The sequence below is a fragment of the Protopterus annectens genome, chromosome 6.part0, assembly GCF_019279795.1.
Source record: "Protopterus annectens isolate FY-2018-M chromosome 6.part0, PAN1.0, whole genome shotgun sequence".
NCBI lineage: Eukaryota > Metazoa > Chordata > Ceratodontiformes > Protopteridae > Protopterus > Protopterus annectens.
Genome location: NC_056737.1, coordinates 944,383,435 through 944,409,202, shown reverse-complemented (window position 1 = coordinate 944,409,202; position 25,768 = coordinate 944,383,435). Strand labels below are relative to the sequence as shown.

General features: G+C 36.5%; 1 protein-coding gene across 3 annotated transcripts in view; it reads left to right on the top strand.

The window, feature by feature from the left end:
• Positions 1-25,768, top strand: part of LOC122804624 (alpha-1-antitrypsin homolog) — a 150,599-nt gene that overhangs the window by 32,989 nt on the left and 91,842 nt on the right. Inside the window, exon 1 of one of the 3 annotated variants that reach the window (XM_044074595.1) lies at positions 23,257-23,262. The exons of the other annotated variants lie outside the window; for them this stretch is intronic. The gene's annotated coding sequence lies outside the window, so the exon portion shown is untranslated. Of the gene's footprint in view, positions 1-23,256; positions 23,263-25,768 lie in introns of those variants that run through there. 3 annotated transcript variants of the gene reach the window in all.

Below are 25,768 nucleotides of genomic sequence, written 5' to 3'. Positions count from 1 at the left end.
AGATGTTCTCTGATGCACTCTCTTAAATATTGGTTGGTCTTCCCAACATAAAACGATTGACAGACATCACACTACTGCTAAATAAACAATATTAGCTGTGCTGCAGTCAGCATACAGTTTCTATTCAAAAACATGGTTAGCGTCAGGATGAAAAAAATGGTAATCACATTTTATATACCTACATACATTACATCCTCTATATAGAAAGATCCCAGTCCTGTTGGAACTGACACCATGAGATGCATTAACATTATTGCATACTAACTTATAACACAACATCTTAATAGATTTACCATTCGTAAAACTAAAGCATGGTTGTTCACCTAACAACTTCTTACATTTAACATCCAACATCAATATTTTCCAATGTTTTTTAATAACATTACAAATTTGTTGGGTGTCAGCTGTGTAAGTAATATACATTCTTATAGAGTTCACCTCCTCATATGGCGAGGTCAGGATCACATCAACATCAGAAAAGAATGGTTTAGTCCTAGTATCTCTATTTAGTATAGGTTTATTTTGTGCCCTAAAAACATCACAATGTCTATAACCCCTCTCATTAAAGCTAGTGGTTAATACATCAAAATGAGCATACATTTCACTATCTTTTGTATGCAAACCTGAAGATCTAAAATATTTACCCCTTGAGACATTTTGTTTTAAGTCTCTTGGCTGCATGCTCTGCACATATGTTCATAGGTTCATAGGTAGGTACTAGGCTATTGGCCCTAGGGCCTATACAAACCCAGCCAAACAGGTACCCTGGCTTTTGCCACCCAAGAAAGTTATTTTCCTGTGCCACTGTCGAGCAGAGCCACAGAAGTGATCCCTGGGGTGAATTTCCTATTTCCCATCCAATCATCAAGATTTTTCTTGAAGAGTGCTAATGAGGATCTTTGTTTGATATAGGTAGGTAGTTTATTCCAGAGTATGGGAAGTCTCTGGGACAGGAATCTATCCCTCTGGCATGTTCTGTTTATTGTAGTGACAAGGTTTAGGTCCCTAGAGCGTGTAGCTCAGAGGAAATGGCATTTCTTTAAGTGGAGCATGTCCAACAGCTCTAGGTTTGACATAGCTTTGTATGTTAGGCATTGATCACCACTGAGTAGGTGATATGCGATGGAGTAAAGCTGGAGTTTTTTGAGATGGTCTGTGTAGGGCATCTGTTTGAGGCCAGTAATCCTCTTTGTGAGGTATTTCTGTGGCCTTTCCAGTTGTTGTAGATGTCTTGTGAGGTACATACCAAAAGGGGTGTTGTACTCTATAATGGGTCTAATGAGTGATGAGTAGAGGGGAACAATGACATCTTTTTTTCTGGATGAGAAACCTTTTGTGATGAGGTGTGCCATGTAGAAGGATTTCCTGACTACTGTGGTGATGTGATTATCAAAGGAGAGACTACTGTCCACCTGTGTCCCAAGGTCTCTTATCACACTTTCGGTGTTAAGTATACTACCGCCTATGTTGTAGTTCATGGGTACAGAGTTTTTACCAAAGGGAATGACAATGCACTTTTTGGCATTGAGCTTGAGGCCTTGGCTTTGACACCAGGCATCTGTCTCAGTGAGGCCCTTTTGTAGGATGTTCACATCATTAGGAATTTCGATTATGGCTCCTAGTTTGCAGTCATCTGCAAACTTCATTAGCCAAAGACCTTCTGTGTTAGCCTGTACTTCAGAGAAGTAGATACCAAACAGAAAAGGACCCAGGACTGAACCCTGTGGTACTCCACTTGTCACTGGTCTGAAGTCGGATTTGGAGTCTGCTACTTTGACAGTGTGGGTTCTGTCAGTGAGCCAGTTGGCAACCGATCTTGTGACATAGGGATTTATACCTAGTTTAGTGAGTTTATCTATAATTCCAGAGTGGGGGATGGTGTCAAAAGCCTTGGCAAGATCTAGATAGGCTGTGTGAACCATCTTACCATTGTCTATGGCTTTGGTGACTGCTTCAAAGAAGTCTATCAGGTTTAGGAGACATGATCTGCCTTTTACAAACCTGAACTGGGTGGGTTCCAGAGTTTGGAGATTACCAATGGCTTTGTTTATAAGTTCCATGATAATATGTTCCATGGCCTTGCAGACCAGGATCATCAGGCTAATGGGGCGGTAGTTCCCGGGGTCCATGGTGGCTCCCACCTTGTGGGGTGAGATAACCATTAATGTGTGCTATTCAGCAGGCACAAAGCCTGAGGTGAGGCTATGATTGAACATGGTACTTAGGTGGGGTGCCAGGTAATTCTGTAGTTCATGTAGAACGCAGCCTGGGATGTTGTCTGGTCCCATGGATGCTGTGTTCCTGGCTTTGGAGAATGTGTTTCTTACCTGTGTAGCCGTGATTACAGGAACTTTGCATGCTTCCGGTATAGAGATGGGCTCTTTAGGGGGTGAGAGGGGGTAAAGTTAGCACTGAACCTATCTGCCAGGATGTTGGCAGTATCATTTGGGTCTGTATATTTAGTGCCATTGTGTTGTAACTCAGAGCAGATATGAGTGTTGCCATTGAGATTCTTAACATAGCTATAGAATGCTTTGTGGTTGTCTTTAGAATCAGTGGCAATTTTGTTTTCGTAACTAGCTTTGGAGGATTTCATCAGGGATCATAGCTTCTTACTGAGGCTGACCAGGGAGCTCCTCCACTCATGGGATTTTACTCTCTTTTGCAACAATTTCTTCCTTCTGTTGTACAGTTTGTTTATGGCATGGGACCACCAGATCGGCTTCCTTTTTTTGGAGGATAGCTTCTTGGTTCTGTTTGGGATAGCACAATCCATGCACTCATGTAAGTGCTTATAAAGTGCAATTGTGTAGGATTCAGTAGTCATAACTGTATTGTCCATCTACATGGGTGTCATGAAGTTCACCACTTCTGTCTTAAGAAGCATGAAATTGGCTTTGGAGAATTTTTTTACCATGGTTTCCTTAATGGGGGTGGGGGCAGGATGTGGATATCTAGGGTAATTAGCTTATGGTCAGATTGGACCAATGAGACATTGACTTCAGGTGTGGAACACTGGTCACTCATGTTGATAATTACTAGATCTAGGATATTGTTGCCCCTGGTGGGGGTGTGGATAAGTTGATCCAGGGCATTGGAGTTTATGAATTCCAGAAAGCGTTGAGTGAAGGAGTTGGTACATGAGTAGTTTTCCCAGTTAATGGTGGGGTAGTTGAAACTATCCATTATTAGAGCATTTTGTTGAACCCTAATATTTTCCAGTACATCAAGAAAAGAGGAGTGGGAATCCTGGGGCATGGTGGGGGATCTATAGCAACAATTTGGATTTCAGTTTTGCCCAGAGTTAGTTGCACTTGAATAATCTCAGCTGCATTATTCTAAGCAACTAGCCTGGAGGTGTGGATATCCTTAATGAATATAGACACACCTCCACCTTTGGTGTTCCGGTCCAGGTTACATGGCCGAAAAGTGTGGTATGAGTTATAGCCTGGTAGTGCAGGGATGCTCTCTGGAGCCTTGAACTAGGTCTCAGTCACTGCACAGATATCGATGTTCTCCATTTTAAGGAGTGCCTCGAGTTATTGCATTTTGAGATTTAGACTTATAGCATTGAGTAGCATCACCCTCAGATGCTACTCAGTAGGAAATTTCACTAGATTTAGACTTCTAGCATTGAGTAGTATCACCCTCAGATGCTACTCAGTAAGAGATTTCAGTAGGAAATTATTCTTTCTACATGTTTTTTTATACAAAGACATATCAATACCGTTGGGTGATTTTAAAAGAGAAACATCAAGGAAATCTATTGCATCATCAGAATATTTATGAATAAACCTAAAAAAAGTAGTTGTGGTCTGTAAATATTCTAAAAACTGACTTAGGGTCTCAGTCAAACCAGACCAAATAAAAAATAATCACCAACAAAACATCCATAATGCAGAATGTTGTCCAAAAATCTATTCCTAATATTAAAAACAAACTCACACTCCCAATAAGTTAACACAATGTTAGCATAGCTATTTCAACATACTGTGGCCATAGCTACCCCAGTCCATTGCATATAATATTTGTCTGAAAAATAAAAGCATTATGCTCTAAAATAATTTCTAAAAGAAAACATAAAAATTTATATTATCCTCACTAAAATTTCTAGCAGCTATTCAAAATCAGCCAAACAAATTCCAGCCCAATGTCATTAGGAATAATAGTAAATAGGGAGACAACGTTTTTAAGTTTATTAACGTTTATATAGTGTTTTAGCCTACCTATTGCCTGGCACGTTTGTTTTACTAATCTTTAATCAATAAATAAAAGAGAGAAGTACTCCAAGAGAGAAACTGAGATAGATCATAATATCTGCATAATATATGCATAATAATTGCCATGTCCTTTTTTTACTGTAAAGATTTTTATTTGAATCAATATAAACTTACAGAAGAGCAAAAAAAATTAAGCAATACTTCATAACAATAGTGTAAAAGAAAAATAAGTAAAGAAAACAAAACTAATTTACAAGGGTGCCTACTTGAACAAACACAATTTTACCATTCAAAACACATTCTATATCATATTGAATTACAGTCAGTTTTCTCGTGCATCTCAATTACTTTTATCCAAGAGCTGTAGTATGTACTGTTTCTATCATTTCTCATCTTGATTGTAGTCAGTTCTCATTAACCAACATTAAGAGCTATTTTCTTATATTCTTTAAATGAAGAAGTTTCATCTTCTAATTTATAGTAATCACATTACATGATATAGCTAATAAAATCCATAAAAGGAAATACTTTATTCTGGGAACACATGTAGCTATTGGTACATTGACCAAAATCAAGGATTTGGTTAACAGGAATTTGTCATTAAACACAGTTTGCATAAAGTATTTTTTTGCAAAAAGCTTTAAGAAATCTACAGTCATAAAACATATGTAACCAGTTAGCTTCCACTTTTAGTTTGCATGTCTAACATCCTATATCTTGCTTAAACGTCAATTCCATTTTATGAGGGGTAATAAAAGTTCTATGTATAAACATACATAAAAATAATTTCCATTGTAATAAAAGGGATGTTTCTTTTGAAGAAATTAGCATTCATTTTTATCCTTTTCACTAGGAGGATGATTATTTATTAAACTATAATAATCCCAAAAATTATCTTTATTGTACAATTTTGTATTTTTGATTACCTTATATATTTTGAATATATACCCATTTCCTATTATTGTTTGGTTTATTGTAATGATCATAGATTCATAAATATGGGGACTGTATCTTTAATATTTGTAGGCATTAACGCTAATTAACCTAAAATATATTGCCTTAAAGTATAGCCACATATCACTACTTATATCACATCTACTCATAATATGATTGATAGAAAAAACTTTACCCAAATCCATTAGTTGATGCCAAAATATTAATTTTTCCCTTTAAATATCATCATTTTGGAAGCATCAAAAGTGTTAATTTTTTTGCTGTATAGGGAATAAGAAAAAGTTTAAATGACCATGCTATAAATTTGGGTATCATATTCTGATATTTTAAATGAAGTTAATGTATTAATTATATAATTAGAATGGGTTTACTTCATATGACTGAAAACTCATGAAACTCATAACACTGAAACAGTAAAGTAAAAGGTATATGCCCTTTTCCCCACTGTAGTGAAATCCTGGAGTTCATACATAGTTGGGGGGTGTGGGGGCGAAGGCCCCCACATAGTTTAGGTAAACATTGTTTTCTGCAAATATTAATATATTAATGCAGTTAGTTATTATTTCACTAAAATCACTTAATAATAGTATCCCTAGAAATTTAATTCTGTTATCTGGTACTATATATTTGTAACATTTCTTATTTATAGTTTTCTTATTGCCATTTATGAGTAATATCTTAATCTTACTGTCATTAATTTTAAGACTTGAAATCTTTTGAAAGAGCTCCATTGTCTCAAATAAGGTTTGCGATGGGTTGTCAGAATTCTCCAAAATTAATAAAATGTCATCAGCAAATAGTTGTAATTTACAATTTAGATGATTACTAAACTGTATGCCTCTAATTTCTTTATTTGATCTAATACAGTTCACAAATGGTTCTATAGTCAAAGCATATAATAATAGAGACAGTGGACATCCTTGTTTAGCCCCTTTGGTGATTGGAATTGATCTAGATGTATATGAACCCATCTTTATATAAGCCAAAGAATTCTTATATAGCAATCAAATTAAATTCAAAAAATTCTGGGAAAAACATATGCTTCCAATGCCAGTAACAAATAGTCCCAGTGAACTTAGTCAAAAGCATTATTTATATCTAGACTTACTAGAGTCAGATTTTCTTTTGTAACTTTAATGAATTCAGTTATTGAAATTATGCGTTTAATATTATAAGTGTTTCTGTTCAATATTAATCCTCATCGATCAACAAGGGAAAAACCTGTTTAACTCTATTAGAATGTATAGCCATAAAAAGCTTATTTTCAACATTTACGAAAGATACTGAACTATATGTTGAGAACTCTTTGGCATCCTTGATTTCAAAATTGTAGAAATTAATGTATATTTCCATGATAGGGGTATATTTCTTGTTCTTTCTGCTAACTTAAAAACTCAGCAATAATGACAATGCTTCTTTAGGTAATAATTTATACATCTCTGGTATTATACTTTCAATTCCTCATGCTTTATTTACTTTTAAATTATTAATTTGAGATTTTAATTCTGATATTGAAATTGGTCTATCTATTAGTCTCATATGATCTTCAATTAGTCTTGTTTTATTATATTTCTTAAAAAAGGATGTTATTATATTTTTGATTCTATTACTGAGTCTTGCAAATTAATTAAACTAAAGTGTGTTTTAAATGCTTTTAAAATACCTTCTAGATCCAAAACTTTTTTCTTAGTTCCAGGAATATAACTTATTTTATCTGATTGAATTTAATAATCTTTTTCATTCTATTTGCTAATCTACATTGATGATTTGAATCTACAGAATATGAACTCATTTTAATCTTCTGTATGTTAATCATAGTCTTATGATGTAATGTGTCTAAATATTTCTTATTTGTTATTTCAAGTGCTTTTTCTAGTTTCTTATTGCCATTTTGAATATCTAATTTTACTTTATCAACTTTAGTTTGCAATTCTAATAGTTCTTTATTCTATTTGTTTTCTTATTAGTGTTCCAGGATAAACTTTTACCATAAAGATATGATTTTAAACAGTCCCACACATATATCTCAGAGATTATCTTCAGTTAAATTTGCATCAACAAAGGATTGTACTTTTTTATTATAAAATTGTTTAAAGTTTTTCAAGTTAATTATATAAGATGGAATTCTGATAATATATGCACTTTGTTTTGCATTTATTTTGAGCTCAAAAGTAATTGCATTATGATCAGATAGGGGTTATGTGACAATATTAACTTTATCTTGTTTTCCAGCTATATTACTTGAAACATATACTCTCTCAATTCTCAACTGGGTACCATGTCTCTGTGAATAATGTGTAAAAAATAATGAACTTGACTCAGAAGCTTTATTTTTATCCTTGATATTAAACATTTCTAGAAAATCTATTAACACTTTAAATGGCACTGGCTTCCTTCATGTGTTTATATGATTAGTATCATAGTCATCCAAAGTAAAATTAAAATCACCAGCTAAAATTATACTGCATTTAGAGTGGTGTGTAATATTGTCAAACTGCTGCTTAATCACTTTAACTCCTAGCCTGGTATCCAATAACGATTGACCAGAGAATATACTTTTCTATTTATTTCCAGAGATACTAAACAAAACATCCCAGATGTATCATTATATACATTTATGATTTTAGCATTAAAACAGAGTTTTTCCATAAAATTGCAACACCTCATTTTTCTCTGTTTACACTGTGAACTAACAAGCACTGAGTAGTGATTAGTATTAAGTCCATCTATGTCTTCTTGTAGTAAGTGTGTCTCTTGTAAGAATACTATGTGAGCATTAAACATTTTTAAATAAACGTCCCCTTTTACAACTATCATTTAAACCATTAACATTGATAGAAATACACTTTACACATAATGGATTTTTAATAGTATAGCTAGCAATATTCATTAATCAGTATAAGATGTAAGAAAATGACTGGAATTGATTGTACATATTCATCAATGAAGTCAAAAATGTAAACCTTAGTAGACACCATATTATAAGTAATTAAACAATGAAGTATACAACATTTAAATAAAAAATAGACCTTACTGACTCTGAGGTATAATATTCCATGTCTGAACAGCATCCCTATTCAAACGTTCCCACTAAGACTCTTCCCAAGATAGTTCTTACCTCTATTTGAGAATTAATTTTATACAAAGAATTGTTTATTGAACAAATAATAAGCATCCGGATATGTATATTTCTTGTTATTTTTCCTTTGTCTGAAAGAAAATGTTATTGGATGTAATTGTGAATAATTTCAATCTAAGTACTCCAATTACCATTAACACCCTTGTAATCCACAAAATTCAAGTCAAGTATTGTGATCATTTTCAAAACATAGCTATCATAACTATTATTGTATAATACAATATCTGCTTATAGTTCTACATATTACTAGTTTTGATGTAAAAGGTGTATAAGCTCATACACATGCTTTTAACATATAAGTTTAGTAACTCCTATAAAAATAGGTTCATAGGTTCATAGGTAAGTACTAGGCTATCTGCCCAAGGGCATTTATAAGCCTAACCAGAATGTGTTGGCTTTCGCCATCCCCTTAGATTCGTTCCCTGTACCACTGTCCAGCAGAGCCATCAGTTCCCTGTGCCACTGTCCAGTAGAGCCATTAGTTCCCTGTGCCACTGTCCAGCAGAGGCAGTGCAGTGATCCCCGGGGTAAATTTTCTGTTTCCCATCTACCCATCAAAGTTTCTCTTGAAGAGTGTTAGTGAGGGGCTCTGCCTGATGTATATTGGAATCCTGTTCCAAAGCATGGGGAGTCTCTGGGATAGGAATCTCTCCCTCCAGAATGTCCTATTTATCGTTGTGGTGAGGTTTATATCTCTAGAGCGTGTGGCTCTCTGGGATTTGTTTTTTTTTAGGTGGAGCATGTCCATCAATTCTGGGTTGGACATGGCCTTGTATGTCAGGCAGAGATCACCTCTGAGTAAGCAGTATGCAACTGAGTACAGCTGGAGTTTCTTGAGTCGGGCTGCATAGGGTATCTGTTTGAGGCCAGTAATCCTATTGGTGAGGTACTTTTGTGGCCTTTCCAGCTATTGCAGGTGTCTTGTTAGGTACATCCCAAATGGGGCACTGTATTCTATGATGGGTCTAATGAGTGATGAGTAGAGAGGCACAATAACCTCTTTTGTTCTAGATGCAAACCCTTTTGTGACTAGGTGGGCCACATAGAAGGATTTTCTAACCACCTTGGCAATATGATTATCAAAGGAGAATGGTCCCCAGATCCCTTATTACATTTTCTGTATTTAGGGGACTACCACCTATGTGGTAGTTCACGGGTATTTTGTTTTTTGCAAAGGGGATGACTATGCACTTTTTGGCATTTAGCTCGAGGCCATGATTTTGACACCAGGTATCCGTCTCAGTGAGACCCATCTGAAGGGTGTCTGTATCAACCGGAGAATCTGTTATGGCCCCTAGTTTGCAGTTGTCTGCGAACTTGGTCAGCCATAGTCCTCCTATGCTTGCCTGTACCTCTGAGAAGTATATACCAAACAGGAGGGGTCCTAGGACTGAGCCCTGGAGGACGCCACTTGTAACTGGTTTAGAGTCGGACGTAGAGCATGCAACTCTCACCATGTGGGTTCTATCCATGAGCCAGTTGGCAATCCATCTTGTGACATAGGAGTTTATGTTCAAGCTGGTGAGCTTGTCTATAATACTAGAATGGGGAATGGTGTTGAAAGCCTTTTCAAGGTTTAGGCAGGCTGTGTGGACCTCCTTTCCCTTGTCTAATGCCTTGGTAACCATCTCAAAGAAGTCCACCAGGTTTAGGAGGCATGATCTGCCCTTAACAAAACCAAACTGGGTAGAGTTCAAGGTTTGGAGGTTCCCAATGTCTCTGTTAATGAGTTCCATGATGATGTGTTCCATAGCCTTGCAGACCAGGCTAGTCAGGCTTATAGGGCGATAGTTCCCGGGGTCCGATGTGGCTCCACCTTTGTGGAGTGGGATAACTGTTGCTGTGTAGCACTCTATGGGTATGTAGCCTGTAGAGAGGCTGAGTTTGAACAGTGTGTTTAGGTGAGGGGTTAGTTCATTTTGGAGCTCTTGTAAGACACAGCCTGAGAATTATTAGTTTTTTAAAAAGGAAAAAAGTAATCTAAATATGTCAAAAAAAAAAACAGTGTAGAATTTTGAAACCATGTACTATAGTTTCTAAGTTTAAAAGAAGATTAACTCTTTATGAGCATGTTACCTTAATAATCATTATGCAATTGCGTTCAAATTATTTCATTTGAAAGACAGTTCTTATATAGGGTCTATATTATAACAACGAACGATCAAATTATCGAACGTTGTTATATCGGACTCTAAAGTTCGAATTCACAAAACATTGAACAACCAATAGCAATTTTTTTCCCAGGGAAAAAAATCTCTGTTCCCAAAAAAAAAAAAAAAAAAAGACATTAAAACATTGCATAAAGTGGGGGGCTTTGCCCCCCCCGATGTGAGGGACTGTGCCCCCCACACCCCCCTACTTAAATATAGAAACTCTGAGATCGCACTACAGTGCTGAAAATGGCAAATTGACAGAAGCAGCCAAGCTACTTCTTTCCCAGGGAAAGAATTTGCTTATATGCCGCGTCATCATTTTGCCTTTTCCACATTTCAAGTTCGACCAAGACGCATTCAACAAAATGTGTCTTCGGTCATCTAATAGGCACCCCTTATATAAAATTCAGCAACACTATATGCTTCCACTAATAATTGCACTCATATATACATGCATATTTACAAATACATATACTTATACAGGCACTCATGCATGTGCACATGTAATTTGTGAGTTGACTCTTATACATATTGAAAATAAAAATTTCTCAGCTAGAGCATCTTCTTCATGGAGGCATGCGTGAATGGGCGTACCTTCGTTGAAGGTTGGGCTGGCAACTCAGCACGTAAAAATCTATCTGCCAATCATTAGTGGACCTGAGTTCCGCTGTGGCGACCCCTAACTGGGAAAAGCCGAAAGACACAACAACTAAAGTAATTTATTTATTTTATTTATTTAGCATTCGTTTACTGGGAAAGTCCAACTTGGAATAAAACAATTTTCAGAGAAGGCCCAGGGAGAAATACTCCAGACACATGTCTTTGTAATGTGGGAGGAACTTGGAACACCCAGAGGAAACCCACATGAATCCAGGGAGAACATGCAGACAACACACAGAAGGCACCCCAGCTGAGAATTGAACCAGAGAACCTCATGCTGTGAAGTGACAACTAAAAACACTGCACTGTCCAAACAATGTAAAAAGTAATGTTTAATAATTATGCGGTTCAAGGACATATTAGTTGTATATATGTAAATATATATTCAGACACTTTATTCTTACCCTGAGTTATTTTAATTAATACATTTTAAAATGCCTGCTTATCTTGAATGTCTTCTCTTTGAACTATTATTCAAATAATCATCAAAAAGCAGGAGCAATTTTTGTGTTCAAACATAAATTCCCTAAGTCATTCATCTATTTATTGTATTCTTCATAAAGTTTACTTACTAAAGTAAACAATTTATTCTTTTGCCAAACCTTTTCAATGTATAAGAAGTTTCTTCTATTTTATACTCAACAACAAACTAGTCAATACAAATGTTTTTATTCTATTTGTCTGATATTTTTACTATGTATCTTGGTACACATTTATAAATAAAAGCATACTGCATATATATGTGTCTACCCTTTAACACAAAGAACTCCATTAAAATCTCATACAGCAAGGGAGACAAATGTCATAGAACGGAGACAGACCCTAAATTTCAATCCCTTAAACCCAAAATATTGACATTACTAGCATACTCATGTTAGCTTGCATCCTCTAAAGATCACAAAATCTGAATTACCATTACATATCCACATCTTTATTACATCCAACCTATATAATTTACTAGAAAAGTATTAAGTCTGACTAAATCAAACCAAAACATAAGACAAAAACCAGTCAGCTTAAAATCCAGTATTGAAGATATATATATATATATATATATATATATATATATACACACACATACATATATATATACACACACACACACACACACATATATATATATATATATGTATATATATATATATATATATATATATATATATATATATATATATATATATATATATATATATATATATATCTATATATATATATATATATATATATATATATATATATATATATATATATTTGTGCATATGTGTGTGTGTGTGTGTGTGTGTGTGTGTGTGTGTGTGTGTGTGTGCGTGTGTGTGTACATTACTAAATATATTCAAAACAGTTCTTACTCAGCTTTTGAGCCTATAAAAAATTCTCTGTCAGTAAAACTAAATTAAAAACAATGCTATTAAAATAAGACAGAATTCAATTTTACATTAAAAATAAGAACTTACAATTCATTTTGTTGATTTCAATGATTGCTTTTTCATATATATGATCGGGCATTTAAGATACTTAATAATGGGATCTTATTCACAAATTAACTATTCTGGTTAACATTTAAAAGAAAAACAACAGAATACCTCTTTAAATGAAGCTGAAGCTATAACATGGCAACTATACCCTTTGACCTTATGTGTAACATTATCACACGGCAGTCCTGTTCACTTACACCTGTTTCCATAGCTGGGAAGGATTCTGGGAGTCAAACAGATTTAAAATAGAAGAAAAAGCAGTTTCTAGCTCATGACTATGACATGAAATTTCACCTGTCCTGGTAAGTGTACTTACAGAAATAATCTCTTACAGAGCTTGTGCACCACCACTCAGCTTGCAAACTGCCACAGCACCACATCCAATATAACAAACTACAGTATTCAGTCAACACTGCAAACACAACTCTGTTTGCTTGACTAAACTTCGCCAAGCTACCATACCCACATAAGCATCCTAAATGCAATGTAAGGAAGAAGTCTACATCAAAATTTGCCATTCCAGCAACACACACAGATGCCAAACAACCCATAAGTATCAACATAGCTAAAATACCATAAAGTCACATAAACAATTACAGTCACTATATCACCAGTGTCATATTAAATGATCTATTTATCCAACAACTTTTAATATTTACTTATATTAAAAATAAATAATATACAAACTATAAAGGCACATACTCCCACAGAACCCAAACAAAAGGCTGAAACTTACTTAAATAGATGTTTAAGTTTTGTCCATTTAAGTTATAATGCTTGCAAATGAAACCTAAGTAAATACTAAGGAAATAAAGAAAAAAACATAATTTTAACTTGCTTTAAGTATGTTTGCATATATTTTCCTTACTGCAGCAACAAAATAGCTTATTGTTGTAAGATGTGGAAAGTTACTAGGAATAAATGAATGTAAGCTAATTATTCCTTACAGATAGATATTATGAATATTTATTTGTCCTTTGTTTTGCATTTTTTCTTCTTGTCTGCTACTTTTCATCAATTCTTTTTAGTCTGTCTTTTAAGCGAACTACTATTCTAATCCATATCTTCAGATTGTTCAATAATGTTGTTTGACGTCAAGAAAAATATAGCTGACTCTAGAGTTTCAATGATTTTTGTACCTTCTGTGAGAAAAACTTTTAGTCTTGCTGGGAATAATAAATGACCTTTAAGCTGTTTCTTCTTCAATTATTTTATCAAGGGAAGTAACTGTTTTCTTTTTGATATTACTGATGAAGAATAATCATTTTCATATCTTATTGTACTCTCATTTAATTTGATTGGCAAATTTTTCCAAGCAGTTTTTAAAACCAGTTCCTTGTCTTGGCAGGAAAAAATATTTTACTGTTACTGATCTTGGGTTTGTTTGCAATTTGTTTAATGTTAAAGGGATTACCAGACAGCTATGATCGCTTTCTATTCCATAGGATAGAGACTCTGGTAATTTTAAAGTACTGGGTAGCTAAAAAAAAAGAAAATCAACCACGTTTTCACTTTATATTTTTTCTGGTAGTCCACATATGTTCTTCCTTCTGGATCTATTTTCAGGATAGTCTATTTTATTTATTTATTTATTTATTTATTTATTTATTTATTTATTTATTTTCTGTTGGTTTACCAGGATAGTCGATTGGGCCAAGAAGAACCCGTTTTCATTGGAGTCCTGGGGAGAAAAGCTCCAAACAATCAAAGTTACAATCGGTTAATCATGATAATTATACAAGAGTAAGAGATTCAAACAAACAATTACATAGTATTAGAGGAAACAATACAGCTAGTACAAACTAGAGCTGAAAACTTTTACAAATAATACAACTAGTAATGTAGCATACAGGTGGTACAAACAAAGAAGGAATGTTTCAAGGTACTTAATGAGAAGAACGGTTACATATCAGCAATCTTACATGTAAAGGGTACAGTGTGGTGTATTCTAGTGGATACAGTAACACAAGAGTGTATGAGATAGGAGGAATTCTAAGGAAATATTGCAGGTATAGATAGGGGAAGGAAAGGAAGATGGAAATTACCAGTGTTAATTATGTGGGGTGAAAGCAAGAGCATTCCCACTGGGATACTAGATATGAGTGAAGGGATTTTTTGAAAGAAAAATGGTTGGAGGTGGTACGAATTGATGGAGGTAGGGAGTTCCAGAGGCGTGCTAAACCATGTGATAGAAGATTTTTGCCTGGGGGACGAGTTGGTTTGTAGACTTCTAAGAGATTTTGGTTGTTAGACCTTAATACTCTATTGGGTAGATGCATTTTAAAGGTAGAAGACAGGGAGGGACAGAGGGAGGGGTTGAAGATTAGCTTGTGTGCAAGAGTTAGTTGAGTATAGGTGAGATGCTTGGGTAGTTCTAGCCAATGTAGTTGTTGGAGAGAGGAACAGTGGTGGGTGGAAGACTTGTGGCTGGTAGCGAACTTGGCAATTTTGTTATAGCAAGAGGAGAGTTGTGTTTTCAGAGAGGACTGTATGTTAGTTAGAAGTGGTGCTCCATAGAGAAGTGAGGGGATAAGAAAGGAAGTAGAAAGAGTGATTTTAGTAGCAGGTGTAAGGTAGTGCTTTTGCCGATAGAGCATACCAAGTTTTTGATGGGTTTTTTGATATTTAGTTGTATATGGGAGTTGAATTTGAGCTGGTTATCAATTTGGACACCAAGTAATTTAGTCTCTGAGACCAGTTCCAGAGGTGTGTTGTTTTGACTAGTAATAGAGAATGTGTTACTATCGAAATAGGTGACTTTAGAGGGGGTGAACACCATTAATTTGGTTTTAGAGGCGTTTAGTGCTAGGTGGTTTCTTTTCATCCATTGCTCTGTGGTTAAAAAAGCGTCTTGAGTGAGCTTGAGGAGTGTAGGGATAGATGAGGCTGAGCAGATAATAGTTGAGTCATCTGCATATTGGATAATGTTTGAAAATGGGATAGAGTTACGGAAATTATTTATGAATATGTTAAAGAGGAGGGGACCTAGTATGGAGCCTTGGGGAACTCCGGTTGGGGTATTTAGAAATGTGGAGGTTGCCTTTTTCCATTTTACTGCTTGAAATCTATTTGATAGGTAGCTGGAGAACCAGTTCAAGGATGAAGGAGATAGGTTAAGTTTTGAGAGTTTAGTTAAAAGCAGGCTGTGTGATATAGTGTCAAAGGCTTTAGAGAGGTCAAGTAGTAGGGTTGAGACAATAAGTCCAGAGTCCCAGGCTTTGTTTACAGTTTCAAGGAAGGAGAGGAGGGCTGTCATAGTGCTGTGACCAGGTCTAAAACCATGTTGTCTGGGGGTAAGTAAGTGATTATCTAAAAGATGTGGTAGGAGTTGAATTTGGATACACTTTTCTAGGAGTTTAGAGATTGGAGACAGTTTAGGTATGCGCCTGAAATTAGTCACACTGTTATTGTTGCCACCTTTATGTAAAGGTATGATAAAGGCCTTTTTCCAGATTTGTGGAACTGTACTTTCCTGGATAGAGCGGTTGATTAGAATGCTAATGGGGTAGGCAGTAGCATCAGCAGCTATGCTAAGAAAGTAAGATGGGATGTTATCAGGAGCATTAGAGCAAGGCTTTAGTTTCTGAAGGAGTTTTTTTATAGTGGAAGTGGGTATGGGTTTTAATGAGAATAGTGGGGAGCGAGGAGAGGGGGTGTTGGGGGAGAGAAGATGGGGAGGAAGTGAGAGTAGGAGGAGAGGTGGAGGTGGAAAGTTAGTGGATGAGAGTGAGGGAGTGATAGCAGTGCAGGTTGAAGTGTTGGTGTGGGAGGTGGAGGGTGGGAAGTTAGTGGATGAGAGTGAGTGAGTGGTAGCAGTGCAGGATGGAGTGTTGGTATGTGAGGATAGGGGTAGATTGGAGAATGTGGTGTTGTTAGAGAATGAAGAGGTTAATTTGGAAATAGATTCAATAAAGAATGAGTTAAATTGGGTAGCTAAGTCAGTATCAGGGGCATTAGGGTCTGGGCTGGGGGTACCTGGTTTGCTGGGGTTAAGTAAAGTAGAGATACCTTTCCAGAATTTTTGAGGATTTGTTTTGTTACTGTTTTGGAGGATGGAGAAGTAGTTTTGTCGATCAGAGATGATGAGCTTTTTTACTTTATTTCTAAGTGTTTTGTATTCATTGTGTAAGATATGGGTCTTATTTTTCAGGTAGTGTGCCCAGACTTTATCTCTGTGATGCATGGTTGCTAGTGTGTGTTTGGTAAGCCAAGGGGCAGTATTGATTTTTATTCTCTTTGTCCTTAAGGGAGCATGGAAGTCTAGTATTTTTAAGAATGTTGAGTTGAAGTGGGCAACTGCGTTATCTAGAGGTAATGTTTTTAGGCAATTCCAATTTATTGCTTTGACAGAGTTAGAAAAGGTTGTTGGGTTAAAGTTTTTCTGGCTACGGACAGTAATATAATTATGAGTGCGTGTAGGAGTAAGGGGAGACGATGAGTGAAGGTGGGTATGTGGTCACTAAGAGGGTCGGGAAGAGTACCACTGTCGGAGAAATAACGGGGATGAGAGACTAAAATCCAATCCAGAATACTGCTGGTAGAGGGATTTTTGAGGGCGTGTAATAGAGTTGATTAGCTGCGAAATTGTAGAGGTTAATGTTAAGTGGATTTGTAGGAGACTGGATGGAGGCCCAGTTAATATTCATGTCACCTAAGATTATGGTTTCATTTCTAATGTTAGTGGAGAGCCAGGAAAGGATGTCTTCGAGTGTGGAAATATTATCCCGGGGATGTAAAGGAAGCTATACATATGTGTTTGTGTTTGTTAACTTGAAGCAGTGTTAAGAGAAGTTCAGCATTATTAAATTGAGGAGTAGGTTTGTTAAAGGGGTAACTGACAGGGAGGATGAGTAGAGGAGAGCTACTCCTCCCCTTTTGTGGGACCTGTCTTTCCTAATGATAGAATAGTTTGGAGGAGTTATTTCAGAGTCTTTTATATGGGGTTTTAACCATGTCTCTGAGATGGATAAGATGTCAGGTTTATTATGTATGAGCCAGGCGTGGAGGTTTGGGATTTTGTTAACTATACTTTGAGAGTTTATAGAAGTTAGTAGTATGCTCTTGTCTGTAATGGTTGAGGTGGGGGGCTGGGTTAGATGGATATCACCTGATATTAGACTGGTAATCAGGTGTAGGATTGGGTTAGAGAGGTAATTGGACAGTTTAGAGTAAAGAGTAGGTTTTGATGTGATTATGAAGGATTTGCCCTTTACTATGGGGGTAGATTGTTTGTGAGTGGTGACTAGTTTATATGGATAAAGGAGAAGGTTTTTTATAGGAAACAGATGTGGAGATATAGGGGTGTTAGAGTGTGAGAGATAGGAGGTAAGGTGGTTAGTTACATGGAAGGATTGTGAGTGGTAGGAATTTCTGGGCTGGGTGAGGTAATGAAAGTATGTTAAGTTAAGAAGTAGAAGTAGTAAAAAGGAGATGAATGAGGGTTTTGAGAGCATTTTGAGTTATGGGTAATTGGAGGTGCTAAGTGATGTTGAAGAAAGTGTAGAAAAGAGAGAGGTTTATATGTAGGGGATCTGGTAAGTAAGTAATTAAGTAGTGTTGAGGAATAAATAATAGTGAAGGCTTTGTTGGGGATTTAGTATTGGAGTGGGTGTTGGGATAGTAATGTAGTCTAATTGGCTAGGAGATGAATAGTAGGAGAGGTGAATGAGGTTAATTAGGGTGGAGTAGGGGGTGGGTGTGTTTGTAATTCTGGAGACTGATTGGACTGGAAATGTTAGTGGGTGTGGTTATGGGGTAATAAAGGTGGAGATGCTGGGGGCGGGTGAGATTTGGGGGCAGGGTAGGGGAGCGGAGTGAGCCCGCAGGGCGAACGGAGCGGGTAGAAACCAGAAGCAAGGAGGGCAGCAGAGGATCGAGAACCTATCAGTGGAGAGTAGAATATCAGAAGGGTAAGTAGAGGGGACCTGGAAATAGTAGGTTACAGTGGGTTGTAATGGTTTTAAGGGAGAGAGAGAAAAAAGAAAAGTTAGGGAAATAAGAAAATATGAGAAGACGTAAAGAGAAGCCACTATAGGAGGGGAGAAGATGCCATCTAGTGGACAGATGCTGAAGTGCACCTTGGCCCACCAGGGCAATCTCTGTACTGGGTTGGACTGAAGGGAGAGGCGAGCAGGAGTAAATCAGGGGGCTAGATGAGGGAGTATAGCTGAGATATAGAGATAAGAGGGGTTTAGGCTGCTGGCTTAACTGGCAGGGAGCGTTCAGTACACCTATCAGGGCTTAAAAACTATAGTAGTTCAAGGCTTAACAGCATAGACGTACTTCCTTGGATTCTTCTGGGATATGCTTGCTTTAATTCCGAGAGGGATTGAGGCAGCAGAGTTTGTGATGGTTGCTATAAGCAAATGGCTGAGCTTGACTTGTATTTAGTGTAGGTCTAGGTGTCCACCAGGAGTAATCACAAGGGATAGTTCAGGATTAAAAGCTGGAGAACAGGAGAGAAAGGTAATAGAAATGGTAGTTTAGTAGAAAAAACAAATATAATATCCCTGGTAACAGTAAGCAAAAAATCAATAATGTCAAAACTAGCTATTATTTGAATTTAAAACACTATGGGTAATATTTTGTTGCAATTAACAATAAATGTAGAGAGTATACAGGATCAAACATAGGCTCTTCTCACATCTGAGAATAGAGTAGAAAAATAAAGGTATTGCACTCAATATATACTGCAATGAAGGCAGATTGTTCGACAATTACACAGAATGGGGCACTTATTTGTGCACCACGTGTATAACTTGGCGTTAGCAATGTACATTTAAACAGATTCAAGGCTAACAGCAACACTCCGTCTTTCAAGAAAACAAAAAGGCACTGCTAAAGGGCAGGACAATGACACAGAATTTAAGCAGATAAAGCTTCAAAACACGTTGTACATTTAAAGCACAGTCAAAAGCCTCTCAAACATTCCATTTCGACTAGGCTCTACTTATTAGGCAGGAAAATGGCAATGTCGCATTAGTTAAATAAAGCTTCTGTAACATTATACATTTAAGACAAATGCAAAGGTTGCTAGAGACATAAAAGTGTAAAACTAGGCACACTAAGTAATTGTGACAATGTCGCAGTAGTTAAACAGTGAGGAGGCGTTGAAACACTCCATTTAACAAGCAGGCACTGTTGAATAGTCAGAGCATTGTCGCATTACAGCAGCGTTTGGCTAAGCATGTAGAGAGGGAAGAGATTTACTTAGGATATACGCTTATTGAAGTAGGCGTTTAACAGAGAACATTGTATCAGTATGCTCAAGTTTCAACATTTTATCAGTATGCTATGGCGCGATTCACTCCTTCAACAGAACTAGTTAGCAATAAAATACAAAACCGAACACACCTATTATTAAATTCAATGGCGTTTCAAATACGCAACTGATTCACTCCTTCTAACAGAAACTAGTTAACAATAAAATACAACACCCGAACACACCTATTATTAAATTCATTACATTAATGTAGGGACATACCTGAGAACTCTCTAATCAACTAATACAGATTCAGATTGCAGATAGGTAGTGTATCAATGACAGGCACGTATATAATGCAACAGACAGGTTTTAAAGTAAAGGCAAACAGCACTTTAGAAAATTAACAATGAAAGCAACCATTCAAAATACAATCAGAATACTACTTACTGAAGGTGTAGATGCTCCGCCAAGGATGCACAGCAGCCCCGAACGGGTGAAGTTAAAGATGGCGCCCAGAGGTTGGGAGGGGTTTTATAAACTCCAGGAGGATAAATTAGGAAGAGGGGGAGGAGCAGGGATAGGTGCTAACAGGTAAAGACCCAATGGGCTGTACTTTCACAGCAAGGAGGAGAGTTGAGCTAATAGATGGAAATAAAGTAGATAGTGGGGGAGAGAGAGAGCGAGAGAAAGAGATAGAGAGAAAGAGAAAGGGGAAAAGCAGCGTAATATAGTAGCAGGATAATCAGATATCTAGGGTAGAGAGAGAACGAGAGAGAAAGAGATAGAGAGAAAGAGAAAGGGGAAAAGCAGCGTAATATACTAGCAGGATAATCAGATATCTAGGGTAGGATTATAGGATAGATATGAGTAGAAGAATGGGAGGGAGAGAAAGGAGAGATGGAGCAAAGTGAGAGAAACCAGAAGCAAGGAGGGCAGCAGAGGATCAAGAACCTATCAGTGGAGAGTAGAATATCAGAAGGGTAAGTAGAGGGGACCTGGAAATAGTAGGTTACAGTGGGCTGTAATGGTTTTAAGGGAGAGAGAGAAAAAAGAAAAGTTAGGGAAATAAGAAAATATGAGAAGACGTAAAGAGAAGCCACTATAGGAGGGGAGAAGATGCCATCTAGTGGACAGATGCTGAAGTGCACCTTGGCCCACCAGGGCAATCTCTGTACTGGGTTGGACTGAAGGGAGAGGCGAGCAGGAGTAAATCAGGGGGCTAGATGAGGGAGTATAGCTGAGATATAGAGATAAGAGGGGTTTAGGCTGCTGGCTTAACTGGCAGGGAGCGTTCAGTACACCTATCAGGGCTTAAAAACTATAGTAGTTCAAGGCTTAACAGCATAGACGTACTTCCTTGGATTCTTCTGGGATATGCTTGCTTTAATTCCGAGAGGGATTGAGGCAGCAGAGTTTGTGATGGTTGCTATAAGCAAATGGCTGAGCTTGACTTGTATTTAGTGTAGGTCTAGGTGTCCACCAGGAGTAATCACAAGGGATAGTTCAGGATTAAAAGTTCCTTGGATTTTATTGGGTAAAGAAGTGTGCTGTTTTAGTAGAAAATCAGTTATGTTCTTCTTCTCAAACTCATCCTTTTTTTTTTCTTTTAATGCCTCTTCCATGCTAGAAATTAGAGTATTTTGTAGCATTAATATCTCATGTAATTGTTCCATTTGTTTTGTAGATTTTTTCTTTAAACTTGTCTAATTTTACATCCATTTTATCTAATTTTGTCGGAAGATCTTTTATATACTGGTGAGAAATGACCGCAGTTCCTTCTTTAATGATTGATCCCCTGGAACAGCTTTGGAATAACTCATTTTGAAGAAAAAGACACAACTCTTTGCAGTTGAATAATCACAGGAATTAAAGAAATTAATAGTATAAATGTCCAATCAATTTTTCAAGAATGATGTAAAGAAGATAATCTTCAAAGTTGAAATGACCATGACTTCAAAAACTTAATAATTCCTGTCAGAAATATGACTAAAATACCAGAGCAAAGAAGTTAAGCTGTTAACATCTCACCATCTTGGCCATACCCCACAATGTCCTTTTCCACACCAACCATTTAAAGGAACCACTCTCCATATCAATCTTTCTAGTAACCACAGTAGCTTATTAAGATACAGCAATTACCATAGCTAGAGAGCAAAATGGCAAGGTCTGTATCACTAATCAGCTCCCAGTACAGACCCCTTCCATGAACCCTTCCAACATTCCCTAAATTCCATATGGATATCCATAACCATGTGTAAGAGAGGGAGGACCATATTCTATGTTTGCAAGTAAACCCATGTCATCAATTACACCTGGATTTGTAAAAGCATTTCCAAATATAATTCACTGGAGCTTACATCCATCTTTGTGTCTCCATACATCATCACAGATACTAAGCATGCCAAGAAACCAAAAGGTCAGCATGAGGTACAATGCTTATTGAAAAACAGACCCACTGTGTATGTCCTTGAAGATCTAAAAATCAGGATATTATTTTTTGTTTGTTTCTGATCTCTAGTACATTGTGGGCTGTAACACTTATTTTAATCCTCACAGGTTTGGCATTCATACATGGAAGTAATTTCTGCATAGTCTCCATTCGGTCCAGCTTCCTTCTAATCCTTTTTAAGGTAGACCAGATATGTTTTCTACATTCTCAAAATGTGTATCTGAACAAGTTTAGGAAATGCCACAAGGGATTTCAATACTCTTGTATAGTGGCCTGGCACTGCCAGCTAAGCACCCTTCCCTCTATCCAGACATCTACCTCAAGGTCATCACTTAAGTGATTTACGTAAGAAAATCAGTGCATTTCCCCATAGAGGTAGCTGGTACTTGCTACTCCAAACATTACAACCAAGGCAAAAGAACAATCATTATATCTGTTTGATATCCTAGGACCTAGGCTAAGTTCACAAAAGTCTCAGATAATTTCACTGCAGGTACCGCCTTTCACAGGCTGTAAATGTAAGAACTTAATTATAAGAAAAGCACTTGACTTTGGCAATGGGTGCCTCAAACACATTATTGACCCAGTAGATGTAAGTTCACAACATGTAATATAATCACTCAGAAGATCAGTTGTTGGAGTTATGGATTATTAGTTAGCCAAGCATTTAACAAATGATTTCTACAAGCTTAGAGTTAACTCCATGTAGACCTTCTCAATTCCCCAGTCAACACAAAAAGCTATATGCATTCCTTTGTACAAAAGTCAGTATTTATAATGGCATCTGCAGTGCCTTATACAGGACCCTGATATATGCATTATTTCTCTATCCTAGCTAGTAGACTTTGATAGAGTCATTTCAGAACAGGAAATCTTAAGACTTTCATTGCCCCAGCATAATGAATACAACCTAATATTCGAGAATATTTCAAGTCTGCTTATATTAAATATACATTCACCATATATCATGCTGTCACTTCTGCTTTGAAGCCTTTTGCCTCAGTTCTAGTTTATCTAGCTCTATTCATTTCTTAGTATGGCAAGCTTCCACAAAATTATAGCTTCACAATATATGACACTATAGGTTACAATACTCCTAACAAGGAAAATTACATCATGGAATAGTATCATTTCAGCTTGCTGTCCTTCTCCAAGTCAATGAAATCAATTGCATTGTCCCCTAAGTTTGTATTAAGAATGATTACAGACCTCTATGATAAAGGTCAAATTTACTATGTAATGATCTACTCTGAGGCCATGATGAATTTCTACAATGGCATAGATGACAACCATGTAGATTCTACTGTGTTATGCAAAACTTTCTTGAGTGGTATTTACCTCTTTCAATGTCTTACCGATGAGCACTAATCCATTTTGAGCTTGCAATGTAAAGTTAGAAAGCTCAGCTTCTTTCCATATGAGCCAGTCTCTTCACTTGGTATAAAGGTCCTGCAGCACTTCACTGTTGGCGGCCATGATCTGTGTCAGTTTACATTTCAAAATGTCTTGCTCTGATGTCATCTAAACCCCAAATGACTTTTATTAAAGACAGTATGTTTCTTAGAACCAATCTGCAATTTCTATTCAAAATTTTAGCAATATCCAGTCCGATAGATGCCTGCCATCCAATTTTGTAATATGAAAGATTTAAAAAGGAACTTTATTTTTTACTGAATGTCTGCAGAACAGCTTTGGATTTATCAAATATTGAACTCTTCAGAAGTGGACCAAAGCAATGTGAGTTATTCAGCATAGTCTGGCTGGGTATAAATGTTTCTTAGTGATGCCATCCAAAGAAGCTAGCAAATGCCATCACTGTCTACCATCCATGAAAGGATTTAAAATCCCTTTGGTGTAATCCTAAAGAGCATCTTTCGGAAGTTATAATGTTTGCTATCTTCTTGTACAGAACTTCCAGAGATGATACTTGCTGAGTGCCCAGTTTATCAGTTGACATGATCATAAACCACTGCCAGCAATATGCAACCTCCATTGAAAAATATATTTTGTAGACTTGTCTCTGGAGTGTTAGGTGAGTCTGTGCTCATATCATCCACCACCAAAGGAGTCTAGCCTGTATTTCCTGTTACATCTGCTAGACATAGAACCTGCTTCAATTTATGGAAAAGTGAGAGGCACTGATCCTATTGGTTGATGGTCAAAGACTTTGGCATTAATACCAGTCTTCATTCTAGTCCCCTGTCCTTCAAAAATCATAAAGCATTTTCATTTTTTTTCATTGACTAATGCTTTTAATTCCTTCTGATAGAATAATTTGGTCTATTGCTCAGAACAATGAAGCAGTACATTTTGTAGCTTCTGTAAAAAAAAACTGGAGCTAAAATGCAGGGCCTGCACCTTAAAGTATATAAAACAGAGGGTGGTGAGGTGTTTCTTTATGCATGCAGGGATAATAGAACAAATCTTGCTTGGTAATTATACATCACATACAACCTGAAGTACTAGAGGTCTGCTACTATGGTGAATATATCACATACCTGTATTTTTTTCATGGTTATATATAAACTTGTAGATAGATGTTGTATAGACATTGTATCTGTTTGACACTAACATGACAGACATATCTACCTTTGCTTCTTATGGAGAAAATCCCCAATATCCCCACAGACATTTTTAGTCCTGCTGACATGCTCTGTTATTACTAACATGAGTTCTGCACAACAGCAAATTATAGACAGCTTGTACAACAGTTACTTTTTGCACTTTTAGCTAAATGTAGTGTCTAAAAATGGATTTCTATTTTTTCCATACCTGTACCTTAAAACAGTTTTTAAGCTATTAAAATGTAAAGTAAAAAGCAAAAGATTGTGTCAAAATGCTAAATATTCTGTTTGCTGCATAGCTCAAAAAGTCTAATATATGAATATATGGGCTGCATAGGTATGATTTTGTAATATTTTAAAAGTTATGCCTTATTTTGTATTTTATTGTTGTAATATAATTTCACTGCAGCCTTTGAGAAAACTAGTATACACTCAATGTCACATTAGTGATCCTTACTATAAAGTCTTGTAATAGAAAAGTGCAGATTTAACTTATTCTCATGTTGATACATACTGACAGAGAAAATTGAGGCAAGTAAGGAAAATTAATGGCTGCTCTAAAAATGCTCACCTGAACAATATGCAGTTTTGCCACTACAGTAACCAGGAGCTTTGTGTAGCCACATATTTGCCACATAGCAGCATTTCCTGCAATTGTCTCTTGTCTAAATATTTATTAAAATGTTCACCTACATGACACATTTATAAATTCAGTCCAGTAGCATGAAAGGGACTGAAGAATGTCTTGCCCTTTACAACCCTAGGTATCGTAACAGTTCCTGTTTCATCATTAAAGATTAAAATGCAGTTCAGCTCAGGAAAGTAGAGAAAACATTTTCAGTGGCATGTAAGGAACTTCACCCATGCTGGTTGGTTGTAAATACAGGAACCAATTTCCATTGCTTCTTCTTCCATGAAAAAGTATCTTCTGCCAAGTTTTCCCCAAAATA